This window comes from Dermacentor albipictus, chromosome 1 (assembly GCF_038994185.2).
Source record: "Dermacentor albipictus isolate Rhodes 1998 colony chromosome 1, USDA_Dalb.pri_finalv2, whole genome shotgun sequence".
Lineage (NCBI taxonomy): Eukaryota > Metazoa > Arthropoda > Arachnida > Ixodida > Ixodidae > Dermacentor > Dermacentor albipictus.
The window spans coordinates 71,175,426-71,184,773 of record NC_091821.1 but is presented as its reverse complement, the minus strand read 5'-3'; the positions used below and the strand labels follow the sequence as shown (position 1 = coordinate 71,184,773).

The window sequence follows — 9,348 nt, the reverse complement described above, 5'->3', positions numbered from 1 at the left end:
GGCAAAGCCTCTGTGCCGTATACTTTCAAAAAATGGAGAGGGTTTACTTGGACTGAGTAGGGCTCCCGCGAAACAATAGTGTCTGGAAGTCGGCTTCAGTCGGACGCGCAAGAACCGAGGGTTAGTCCCAGAATAAGTAAAATTAGCGTAAAGAAAGTTATTAGCGTCAGTGTATTCGAAAATAAACCTTATTGCATCCTACACTCCACTATCTTCGGGTTCCTTCTTCTTTTCTTTGATACTTTCAGACCCATATTCCCGTTCCCCTAACAGGTCAGCCAATCTGAGATAACCTCTGGTTAATCTCCCTGTCTTTCATTTGCCTTTCTCTCTCTCCCTCTCGCCGGGATCAGCCCACCTGTCCTCTTCGTCAGAAAATGAAAGGGTCCACCAAGTGTCCACGCTAAAGAAGAAAATCAAGGTCGATGTAAGTGCGCGTCAAATACGATACTTATAAGAAACGAAATGGATAAATAGTGAACATCAAATAGAGGCACATAGAGAAAAATAGAGAGATATAATCAACATTTATTCGTCGCATCATTTGAACCACCATGTACGTGGAGCTTGCCTTCCTTGTCATCGACACTTGGTTGTGCCTTTCCCTTTTTTATTTCGCGCTTGTGTTGTGGCTTCCCTAATGGTCTTACACTCTCGCTTTCACTGCATTTATCTTTGATCCTCTCTTTTTTGCTCCCCAGTGCACGTTAGCAAGCCGATATTTCGACCTGGTTAAGCTCCTTGAATTTTACTTTATTCCTTTCTCTTTCTCGTGCAATGTGCACCAGTGAATCACGACGGTGGGCATACTTTTCTTGTGTACATGTGTTCCTCCCGGAGTCTCCACTCCCATTTGGCATCATGCCTAGAGACACGAGAACAAAATTTTGCGGTTTCAGATTCGTGGTTTGCAGTAGTATAGTCAATCTGGCACGAAGACCGCAGTGTTAGACCAGCGTCGAACATTCAACACTGTAATTTGCCCGGTGTCATTGCAGCAGTTTCTTCGTTTCTTTAAGGAAGTCACCAACAAATACTATGCCACCAGGTTCCTTCTTCCATTACCAAAAGACTCTGCACACCGTAACAAAGGAACTTACCAAGAAAGCAGATCGGGGAAAGCTGATTTATAGTCACTGTGAAATTACGCCAGCTGGGCATTATCTATAGTAAGAGAATATATTATAAATAATTAGTTCATAATTAATTAAAAAGTTGCAGTTTCACCCGAAAAGCGAAGCATCGATTGCGATAGCATATCAGCAGCCAGCCATACGAAGTGGGAACAGTATTTTTCCGGCCATATGAACTTGTAAACATTCGCCTGCTAAATAAATTAATAAACATGGTGTCAGCGCGCACAGCAAACGTGAACACAGCTCAGTCGATGACCGCGGACACTCGCAATCAAAGTGCTGGCGTGAGGAAACGCGGCCGCAGCAGCAATGAGCGAAGTGATTTTCATGCTGTCCATCGCTTCAACGCAACGTGAGCGCCTCGAGAACACGCACCACGCACAAAGCTACGAGCCACCGACGTACCTAGACTCTGCACTCAGCACAGATCGCAATCAAGATACGGACGCGCGACGGCGCGCAGGTCGCCACATGCGCAGTTGCAGCCGAGGTAGAACGCTGCCCCGTTCCCTGCCCTCGCCTCGGTGCATCGCAAAGTTTGGTGCCTCGCGCGCGACGGAAGTTTGAAGTTTGAAGTTTATTACAATTTTGACAATACAAGATTGTCATGGCGCCGGAGCAAAAGGCGAGACTATACACGCCTGACTAGGCCCCTGGCGCCACGAGCACAGCAGACAACAGTGCAAAAAATATATACATATATACACATAATACACACATATACATACTTATATATACGAATGATACAATTATACATACAAGAAATCATTGCAACACAATAAGCATAAATAATGAAAATGAAGAAATAAAGTGCGTACAGAAAGATACAGGAAGGCCAAAAAGCCACATGGGAACGAAAAAGTCTTGCAACGCATGAAATTGCATATCAGTCGAAAAAACAGGAAATAAATTACAAAAAACAGGTGTCATTTGTTGGAAAAATAGTAGTTTTGATTTCTTTCTGAATATTGAAATGGTTGAGGAATCTTGCATGATATCAAATAAAGCGTGCTCATCATTAAGTAAATTAGGAATCTGCCACTGTAAAAGCTGATTGCCGTAGTTTGTTCTAGTTTTTACCTTAATAAAGTTCCTAGCTATTCGGCGCGCTTCCCCTCCGCTTTAGTCCCTTTCGCGCGGACGAGATTTAGACGTGGTCGTCGGCTCCCCTCTCATACTTGCACTCGCACATACAGTGTAGGGCGCGCGGTGACAGTGTGATCATTCTTGGACTTTATACGGAACCTCACAGCGACGTCGAAGGCCATGGCAGAAATGCGCTCGGAGTGTTCATATAACTTCTATCGCAATAATAAATATGCTGTTTAAGAAAATAATAACAACCTGCCAAGAGCGGCGAGTACCCGTTGGGCACGAAGTTTGAGTCCCGTTTCGTTGAAATATAAGTTTTTCTTGCTTGTTTCTTTTTTTTAATTTTGCACATATATCAAATTGCTTGATTGTAATGCTGGAAGAATTACAACATCGGCACAACCCACCTTACGCAATGTCCGTCTAAGCTACTCGAGCTATACTATAGCAAAATAATGAAACAAGTTCTTCAGGGTTCGGAGAAGCCAGAAACCTGATTTTTTCTTTAACATTACACAACACGAAGTCGCCGAACATGTCTTGAATCGCGTGTGAAAAGCAATACCAAATGTTTCCCCCTGTGGCCCCCCTCCTTTTCTTTTTTTGGGTGAGTAACTTTCCACAACCAGAGTTTCGCGCCAAAAGGCTTCGCGAACCCACCTTCAACGTTGTTTGCATAGCTTGGAAGAGCCAAGAATATTGGTTCGCGCGCCGCGGGGCCGCGGGTTCCCACCTTCATAGTGCCCGATATTTCTGTTCCGCCCACAGAATGACATCAAGACATAAAGAAAAAAAAAACGTAATAAAGAAGGCGAACAAATGGGGAGAGCTTGAAAGAAATGGATAACGATTTCTTATAGCTTAAGCCCGACGGCCCAGCAATCGCGGCTTTCCCGCCGCTTTACGCTCACCAACGGAAGACAAAAGAAAATGCAGCCAGACAATCGGAAGCTGAGCAAAAGAAGAGCGGAGGCAAGACCCTCCGCAGCTGCCATGCGTGAGGAACTGTTGCAGTCGGACGGGTGCGGCGCATGCGCCGACTTACTCTGCCCGCCCCCGTGCTCGCCCGTCGGTCGTTCGGACTGGAGGTGGGCGCATTGTGCGGCGCGCCGTCGACAGAGGCTGGCGCTCCGTCGAGCGGACGCCACCGCGCCGTCGCGTCGCTCCGTCCGGCGTCTGCAAACGTCGAAACGCGCCGCGCGCGCTCTTCTCAGACAGTTGTGCGAAGTTCGAGAAGCGGAGCGCACACGGACGCGCGCTCTCCGGCAACGCGTGGTGTCCCGGCCAGGTGGACTGGGTCCCTCCTTGCGTCGCTCTCCGTCAATGATCCCCCGTGCACGGTGAGTCGCCGCAGCGCGTGCGCGCTTTTAAGAGTCATTGAAACAGTCTTTCGTGACTGTACCTTGCGGGAATCAAGACGAAGAATAGGAAGATGGGCACAGACAGACAGGGAAAAGGTATGCTCGCCGCAGAAGGGAAATGTTTCGCCGATTTCGAATCCATATTGGGGACATTTTTAAGTTGCCAATGGTCGCTGTTTCCAGCGCGTCATTCATAATTTGCGCATTTCCACCTATCGCGGCGAAACCACTTCTCGCAAAAAAAAAAAAAGAAATTCAGATTTGTTTGCGACATCACGGATGAACGAATGTGGGTGCCATACTCATCTTGATGCTCCACGCTCGTTGGTCTGTTCTTTTTCCTATAGCTTTTTTTTTCTTTTTTTCCTGCGATGTATTTCGGTGACTATTAAAAAAGAAACGCTGAATACAGTCGGCCTTGCCCTTCGTTTCGCGTGACTGGAAAATGTGTCTTCAATAATTACCTGTGTTTCGGCGTGGCAATTGCGGATTGCCAGCATTAGGCAAATTTTTCGCAGCTATCAGGCTGTCAGCCCGAGCGCAATACACAAAAAGACGAAGCAAAAATATTAAAATCAATGAACAAGATGAAAAAAAAGAAATTTATGGCCGCCGGAGGAAAGTCGGATGTGCATGAGATCTCTTTAAATTTTATCCGTTCCAACTTTACTTTAAAGCAGCTCCAGTGGGATTTGACTACTTTATTAGAACAGATTCTTAAAAATTTTATATCAAGTTTCCACTACGGAAGTTGCCACATTTCAAATCCCGAAGTTTCTCTCAGAAAAAAAAAAAGGAAACAGCAAACAGACGTTACAATACTGTTATTCACCCTTTGATTCTCCTCTCAAAGCACGAAAACATGAACGCTTGCTCACAACGTAAAATGGCAGGCATATGTATCGAGACAAGCCGCAACCGCTAATGTTCTTTTCAACGACGATTACTGCCACAGAAAAACAAAATTACCTTTGGTGGCTCGGGGCAATCCTAGCAGCAGCTGAACATACCTCAACGCTTTTGCGACCACTCTCTGTATCCGGTTTACTCACTGGCGCGACAGAGTTGAAAACAGCGCTAAGGGTCCCATTAAAGTGACCTTTGGGCTAACAACGTCACTCCTTGAACCCCATGCGCACAAAACAACTAGGAAGCTACAAATGCGCGGACACAGAAAGAAAATACGGTACGCCTTTCGGTCGCCTCACGACGGCTTTAATTTCTTGAGAGCGCATTGAACCTGCTAAGCCCCGGCTAAGAGCCAAGATAGCGACGAAGGCGTCACGGCAAAACCGAATTACAAGAGGCTTATATCCGGCGTATCTTTTTTCTTTCATTTCCACAGAGAGCATTGATGACTTCTCACATGACGAAGGGTCTATACTGCCAAAGAGGGCAGTAACAAAACAAATAAGTGCGTTTACAAGGAAGTTCACGTGCCTAAAACCTTGTTTTTTTTAGCGCTGACGAGTGCCTATATAGAGATCGTTTGCGGAAGCTTGAAGCAAATACATGTTAGCCAATGTCATTTCAGGGCCATTAGCACATAGAAGAACCTTAATATGCTTACGAACGCTCTATTTCACGTAGTACAGGGTGGAACAAGTTCTAAACATTGAGGTAGGGGAAGCCACAGAGAGAGGGGTCTGCACATCGTTTCCCCTACCGGCCATTTCCATTGGCCTCAACAACTTCAGGTTCGAGGACTGAGCTACGGACACCGTTATTTCGGACAACGTTGTATTTTCCGTTTCCGCTGCGTTCGAACTTGGTTCAACGCGTGATCAAATACGTATCTTCTTCTGTAGTTGAGAGTCAAAAAAAAAAAAAAACGAGCGAACTAATACGGCTATTTAAGAATCAATGTAGCTTTCACTTTTACGTGGCATTCATGGGGATACTGTCACTTTGCACATAGCAGAAGGATTACCAAGAGCTGGCTTTTGATGTGCGTGCTACCATGTCCAATGGCAGTGTGTGTTGATATATACTGAGTTAGCCTTACACTGTGCATTAGACGTTCCAACTATGTTAACACGAGAAAGTATCCTACAGCAACGCTTAAGGACTCTAACGTGTATTTCTGACTTGCGTATCGGCGTGAACACACACAAAAAATGAAATTATGGTGATTTAACTGCCAAAAACACGACCCGATTATAAGGCACGCCGTAGTGGGGGACTCCGGAATAATTTTGACTACCCGGGGCTCTTTAACGTGCAACTAAATCTAAGCACACGGGTGTTTTCGCATTTCGCCATCATCGAAATGTGGCTGCTGTGGCCGGGATTCCATCCCGCGATCTCGTGCTTAGCAGCCCAACACCATAGCCACTAAGCAACAAACTAGATGTTTATTTAACGCTTTTTTTAGGTAGCCTTATTTATATCATCATTTAATTTTCTTTATTTCCTGTAGGACCAAAAGAAATAGAGTATAGTCGAGTTATTTTATAACTCATTCTCTAGACAGCGACTCATTGATCATATAACAGAAGAATACGCCTAGGAGTTTGGTGCCGAAATTACGGCATGCGAGAGCGCTTGACGATTTCCACTCTCATGGGGTGTATTGGTCGTCTATATAAAAAAAAAATCACTATAGGGCCATTGACAATAAAGACAATGGTTTTAGCATAATCCCGAAGCAAAATTTGGGTCACCGGAATTCTTTTTTTCTTCTTCTTGTTTTTTTCGTGAAAATAAACGACCGGAAACGATAGAGTGGCACATGCTTGCGCGAGAGCATGCGTGTTACTCAGAAGGACTTGGTTGTAATATTACATCTGTAGAAATTCTAAGAGAAATTATAAGTAGGTGCTCGGACCTGCGTCGTCCCTCAGTACCTCATCACCTCCCTCCCCCCCCCCCCCCCTTGCAAAGAAATGGAACGCTGGAATTGTTCCGGAAAATGTTTGCTGTTCCTATTTACGCGTTATGTGCGCTGCACCCCCTTTTTCCTCTTTCCGCACTGATGGCAACGAATGTGGAATGATGGTGCTGCACAAATAGCGCCTAAAAGCAGCGTGTGAGGTAGTTCACAGATCGATGTCGACGTCTTCTATGTCTTAAATACGAAACCGATAGCCTACACACATAAACCGATAGCTGGTCTTTTATCACAGAGTGTATGATTTCCCTCCGACCAGTGACCTGGCTTTATACGTTTTGTACCGTCCGGCGCAGCAAAAAATTCCCCATATATTTAATTTTAACTTGCAAGAATTAGTGGCTGTGTGTATAACCGTTCTCGAAGAACGAAAAAAAAAAGTAATTGTATCAAGTTGAAAACTGCGGCTAATTGCTTAGATAGGTCGTAGGCTATTGTTGCTTAATAAATGACAAAATACAGTGGAAATGCTACAACGAATAGCCGGCTATCCCAATGTCATCAATGCGGAACATACGCTGAGAAAGGATCAAAATCAGTTGAAGGGGAAAGAATTGAACGGTAAAATATAAAAAGAAGGTGATACAATCGTCTGAGTACTTACAGTATAAGCGCTACTGTGGTTAATGCGAAAGCTTCTAGTTCGCATTCGGAAATCTCCTTATGATTAAGTAAGCTTAACTTGAGGAGCTCCTGTCTAAATACATGGGACCGGTGAGATCATTTAGCTCGGCTTGCAGTGCACCGAATATAATGTGACTTATCGCATTTAAAAGAAAAAAAAAGTTAAATTCTACCGATTTTATAAACGAGATCAGGCGTCTCCAAAGCTGTTGGCCGCGGCCGGGCCAGATTGTCGACCTGTGAATTAAATGATTATTAGTAAAAATAAATTCCTATACAGAAGTAGCGGTACATGGGCGCAGACCAAGAATTTTATTCAAAATAATTGGCATGCTTTCTTCAAATAATTTCCCATTTTGATTAGTTGTGTTGACCGTTTGGCATAACGTCCACAAAAGGAGCGAAATAAGTACGAATTTTAGGATTATAATTTCGCTTTTACCGCCAAGTCTCCGCGGGTGTATTGATTGGAAGCAATATTAGACATTCCTGGTGGCAACCACGCTTGTCCACATATCCCAGTAACACAGTTCTTTTTCTTTTTGCTTGTCCACAGTCAATCTGTCTGTACCAAGCAAAAGTCTACAGGGTGCTGACGTCTTTAGGAAGCGTCACAGCTCGTCACAAAGGACCTTTTGTTTTGCTGCAGTGTCGTTTCGACACTCTGGTATTTCTTCGAAGCTGTGTTGACTTTTGTGCCTGGTGTTTAGGTTTCAGTAGAGTGGCAACGTACGACAGTTGGTGTAACATTGTGAACAATAAAATAGCGCCATACACCGCACAGATGGCGCTCTTGTTGTTTCGTCTTGTACTCCGAGTTTTAGGAGAAGGCAGAAAAATTATTCGTGTAAGTTGGAATATACGTTTCATAAAATGAGACCTAAAAATGTTACGTGAATACGCGTCTGAAAAGCCGCCCAATTTTGTTTTACTCTCTCTTGTCAGTTCATCACAGCCATGCAGTCTTAGTTGCTATATGTATATTGTCGTATGCTATTTATTATGAACAATCATTGCCATACCTTACTCCATAGGAAGACACACTACTCAAAGTAAATCTTCAGGTGCGCTCAAGAATTTTCTGATGATACTCCAAGCTAATTTTCTTGCGCTGTAGAACAGATTATCCTGAATAAAAATTGTTCAATATAAAAAAGGGCAAATTGCTGTAGGTTTGGAAATACTTCAGAGTCTAATAATTTATATAAGTTGATTACACTTTCTTATTACTTGTACTTGAAGATGTTGTTTGACTGCAGTTTAGTTTCTTTTGATTGAAACGAACGTTACAGTGCATCCACGTCGCGGCTAAATGGATTTCTGTAACACCGGTAGTTCCTCCTTCCTAGCACCTGGGTCAGAGAATCACTCGCAATATTACGTGCGCCGATCACTGAGGATTGTTGTCGCAAATAAGAAAATGAATGGCATTCTAGTCTCAGCACTAATCCTTGAACGGCAGAGGAAATGCTATCACTTTCGAGTTTGCACCTACTTGTCGAGAAACTGCAATTTTGACCTGAAACCTTTTATGTCCCTGTGCATGTTATGAATAAGGCATGCCTCTCCTGGCAGCTTCACATTGGGCTTATTCATACGGTCCGTTAAGTTGACGCAGCAGGTCAATTTCCAGTCATTAATACATGGGCAGTATTGGCTCGGAACGATCCTCCTATGCAAGGAACTCTCTGTAGCTTCCCTGAGGGTAAACAAACGAGCTAAAACTTTTCCGCAGCTCAGGCATCGACCTGTCGTGTGATAGCTGACGTCCACAAAATCAGATTCCAGCGCCTTTAGATATTCAAGGAAGTGGCGCTGGCTGAGACCATACGACTTCGGAATATTAGCAGCTGAAACAACAGGTTTCTGTACACAGTGCATGCCCACGTATTTCCCCCATAGGAGGGGGGGGGGGGGGTGAGGTTGCCCGTGAATCATGCAGCGCAAAAAACATTGCCTTGTACCAGGCTGATGTAAGAAATTTGTTCGCTTCCTATGCTCTTTCAAACGCAATTTGCAGAACTTCGATAGCTATTTTTCGTGCTGTAATAAAATTGCGCTTAGTAATCTGACATCTTGGCTCTCCGAAGTATCGAAGCTAATACGAGGAGGGATGTTGCATAGGTATTTAGTGTATTTCCAGTACACACCTATTGGCAACAAATTTCGTTGTGCAGCAAATATTTTCTAACATAGAGAAGCTTTTACTTGTGTTCTGTTTTGTTGTAGCGCAAGCTGAACGACA

The 9,348-nt window shown here is 44.2% G+C and overlaps 1 protein-coding gene across 1 annotated transcript in view; it reads left to right on the top strand.

Annotated features, from left to right (window-relative positions):
• Positions 1-3,334: 3,334 nt before the first annotated feature.
• Positions 3,335-9,348, top strand: part of LOC135906740 (QRFP-like peptide receptor) — a 351,749-nt gene continuing 345,735 nt past the window's right edge. The window contains exon 1 of the mRNA XM_070522107.1: positions 3,335-3,568. The gene's annotated coding sequence lies outside the window, so the exon portion shown is untranslated. The remainder of the gene's footprint in view (positions 3,569-9,348) is intronic.